Genomic DNA, 4186 nt, shown 5'->3' on the forward strand with positions numbered 1-4186 from the left:
TTGTAACGCTTGTATAAAGCACGGTTACTTTCCACAACAGTGGAAACACACTATAATTATTACCATACCAAAAACCAGGCAAAAATCCAACACTAGTCACTAGTTACAGGCCGATAAATTTATTGCCGGCTTTTGGAAAAGGTTTTGAACGGGTGATTAAAAATAGATTAACTGCTCATCTAGAAAGGCTCGATTTAATTGATAACGCACAGTTTGGATTCAGAAGCAGGCATAGTACTACTCACCAAGTATTAAATTTAGTGGAATATGTAGCAAATAATTTCCAAACGAAGACTGCAGTCGCTGCGTGCTTCCTCGATTTTGAAAAAGCTTTCGATTGAGTGTGGCACACAGGACCTTTTTCACAAGCTCAGCAACATTTTGCTTCCTATCAGTTTTATCCACTTGATAATTTTGTACCTGAGGCGAAGAACCTTTCAAGTTAGACGCGGAAATTCAATATATGTAAACAAGATAATCTATAGTGGAGTCCCTAAAGGCGGAATTCTCTCACCGACCCTTTTTAATATTTACATAAAGGATTTACAAAACCATTTGGATTCTAAAGTAATTAAATACGCAGAAGATACAGTGCTTGTTACAAGCTCCATCAGTCCTAAGATTGCAATAGAAAAACTCCAATTTAAAGTAAATATCGTCGAAAAATGGTGCGAAGATTGGAAGATAAATTTAAACTCAAGCAAGTGCTGCATAGTTTTAGAAGGTATCGAAAGCATATCAACTTAAACATGGATATAAAAATTAACAACGAAATTGTTCCCACCTCTCATTACTATAAATATCTCGGAGTGATAGTAGATAATAGACTCTCCTTCACCTTTCATGTTAAAATGTTTTAAACAAAGTGAATGCAGCGTTTATGCGATTTACATCCTTATAGGCAGAAAAATGCAAAACTAAACACAAAAGTTAAAAGAACATCTTATCTAACCCTGATCAGGCCCACCATGCTTTATGCAGTACCTGCATGGGCGACAGCAAATAAAACAGAACGTGCCCGACTGGATGTCTTACAAAATAAATTTCGAGAGCAATCTATAATGCTCCATGGTTCGTGAGGAACTCACAAATTCAAAATTATCTAAAAATAAAAGCAATTCATGAAAAAATTTTAATCACCTCGCATAACTTTTTCGAAAGTCTAGGAAACTCGGCTTATGAAACGATCAGAAGGTTTAGTGACCCAAGCCTAAAAAGTGCATGTGGTTAATAGACCGAGATCCATACATCACCAATCCTTCTTGGTGATTGTAAGTAGTGTAAATATTTTATTTCAACTTATTTTACTCATCTAAATATTGTGTTTGTGTTAGTGTTGTGTTTGTGAACCTGCCAAAGCAGGTATAGACTTTGGTTTTTCCTGGCAAAGCAGGACAAGGACAAGGTAGCCTATGGCTACCTAGAAAGATTGGCAAAAGCTTTCAGTAGCTCAGGCCAAATGGCGAAAGATGACTATGTAGATGTCAGCAAGCAACTACTAGACACAAAACTGCTGAAGTCCAATAGCTAGGTGGATCACAGAAATGCTCTTCTAGATTATTAACAGGCAAATCAATGCATTTGGATATCCGTCGTTGCTGTCTTTACAATAACATTTGGATATCTTGTAATTACTAAAATTTGTTGACAAGCATTTTCTGTCACATAAAGCTATAAATGTTAATTCACGACACTAAATCTCACATTTTAAAAAAGAAAAAAGATCAGAAATTGTAATATCACATTTTTAATTTGTGTTTCGCTTAAAATACAAAACAAGATTTTGAATCTTCTTGCATTGAATCTAAATTTCGTACAGAAATAGTTCATCAAATAACTTTTCCAAAGCTCATTTGAAGAATGTTTAACATTTTGCAATATTCAAATTTTACTCATAAAATAATCAATGATAGTATCCTTATGAATAAAACGTTACATAGCTGTCATAATTTTTATCATTTAATTGGAAACCGCATACTACGTTTAACGCTTCTCCAAGTCAAGTATGTTTTTAAACAGGCAATTTTTTTAATTTCCGAAAGTGAATCTTTTCGATCGATGCTGCTTTCAAATAAATTCCAAAATTCGCTGCGATATTTCGGATCTCCTGAATACGGCTTGATTATTAACTTAGAAAGTTTGTAGAGACATTAGGTTTTTTGGAAGAAAGAGAGATGAAAAATTAGTAGTCGCCTTCGCCGGTAATCGAACCACGGACCTCTGAAATACCGGCTAAGTTGCTAACCACTACACCACGAAGGCACGCTAGGAAGGCGGAAGAAATACCCTTTTAAGGGGCGATTGGGGTTTTTAGGAGATCCAATCGCCAAATACTGGGTGAGAAGAATCATCATACAACACCCTTTTAGTTCGGGCGCCACTGTAGAGACATTAGGTTTTTTTGGAAGCAGGAAAGATGAAAGATGAGCAATCGCCTTCGCCGGGAATCGAACCACGGACCTCTGAAATAACGGCTCAGTGTGCTGACCACTGCACCACGAAGGCACGCTAGAAAGGCGGGAGAAATACCTTATAAGTTTAATTGAATAAATTCGAAGTGCTTAGCATTTTTCAGGTATCGATGAGTTAGTACAACTTCCTTCCAGTTTCAGTTTGTTACTATATCTAATGCATTTTTCTTAGTAAACACTACTAGTGCTTTCTTCTTCCTTAATCAAATTTACGTCGATGAAACGTTCAATTCGAGTATCTAAGGATTTTAATTTATTCATTTTTTCGATTAAAACTTCTGTATATTCCTCTGAGATATCACATGTAACATTTTCATGTGTTAAAGCAACAATAATTCTTGAAATTATTTTAGCAGTTTTTGTTCTTTCAACTGTACATTTCCATTTTAAAATTTCAAAATTTTCTTTAGAAGCTATATTTTATGCTTTAAAGAATTATACGTTGAAAGAACTATGCATTCAAATTTCAGTATTCAAAGCGAAAGTTATAAATGTAACACGCTCAGCTGTAATTCTCTTGAAAACCGTTGATCATTGCTAGTCTAGATCCGATGGTAATAAGAATTCGATCCAGGTAAGAATCGGAAATCCATGAAATCGGAAGGAATTTTAGCTTTGTTATGGGGCAGAATCTTAAACATTTCTGGCACCAAAATTTATATAGGTTAAAAATCACTAATAGACATCACTAATAATCATCGCTAAAACTCATCTGGTTATTACTAAACTGCGATTTATTTACATAAACTAAAAAGAAAAAAAGAAACAATAACAGCTATCATATCACGCGTCAGCATTCCTCACCGTTAACGTCTCGTGTGTTCGTTTATCTAGTTCTAGATGGCGTCTTAGAATTACATAGCTCAGTTACAATCACATTTCGCATATATATATCTATTTGTAAATTTAATTATAAATTTGTTATTTAATTTTATATATATATATAATAAAACAGAAAATAGGTTATATATATATATATAATATTTTTTATAAATCCAACTTGTGGCATTTCACGGGTCCAGCTCGTAATTAAGAAAAGAGATCATGCGTTTACATCACTTAGTTTGGTAATCATTTACAAGCAGAAAAAAACTAAATATCTTACCCTTCGCAAAATACCAGGAAACTGGAGCATGGAAGTTAAAAATATTTTATGTCTTTTATTTTTAAAATTTCCATTAAAGTGTTAAATGTCGCCAAACACTTTTTTATATTCCTTGCATTATTCCTTTAAAAATAATACATGGCAATAATATTTGCTGGCAGTATCCCTTTCTTTGTGTTGCCATGCATTTATTTATATTTGTTTCATGATTTCTTTTAAAATTATATACAGAGAAAACATTTGATGCCAACATCCTTTTACTTGTGTTTAAATTTCTCTTATATTGACACTATTATTTCTCTAAAAATAATACTTGGCAATAGCAACAAAATTTGAAAAATTTTGCTAACAAAAGAGCTAGGTTTGAGACTAATAGTATGGTAACTACAATATTCTTTTCTAAATAATATTTATAATTAAAAGAATTCGGATAAAACCAGGAAAATTCACACTTCAAAAATCAATATGGAAATTGCGGTATAAAGTCATTGTCTTTATGGCAACTTAGCTGCCGTTTAGTTAATACACATATTATTTTACTTCATTCAGTACTTCAGGGAAAACCGCCCTAAATGCTTTATTGGTTAGGGCTGCTGGCTGCTATATCTTT

General features: G+C 33.3%; 1 non-coding gene across 1 annotated transcript; it reads right to left on the bottom strand.

The window, feature by feature from the left end:
• Positions 1-2432: 2432 nt before the first annotated feature.
• On the bottom strand, positions 2433-2505 carry TRNAN-GUU (transfer RNA asparagine (anticodon GUU)). The gene has a single exon. It is a non-coding gene; the product is annotated as a tRNA-Asn (tRNA).
• Positions 2506-4186: the final 1681 nt, after the last annotated feature.

This window comes from Stegodyphus dumicola, chromosome 9, assembly GCF_044657685.1.
Source record: "Stegodyphus dumicola isolate Sdum_Otavi_A_Nest chromosome 9, ASM4465768v1".
Classification (NCBI taxonomy): domain Eukaryota; kingdom Metazoa; phylum Arthropoda; class Arachnida; order Araneae; family Eresidae; genus Stegodyphus; species Stegodyphus dumicola.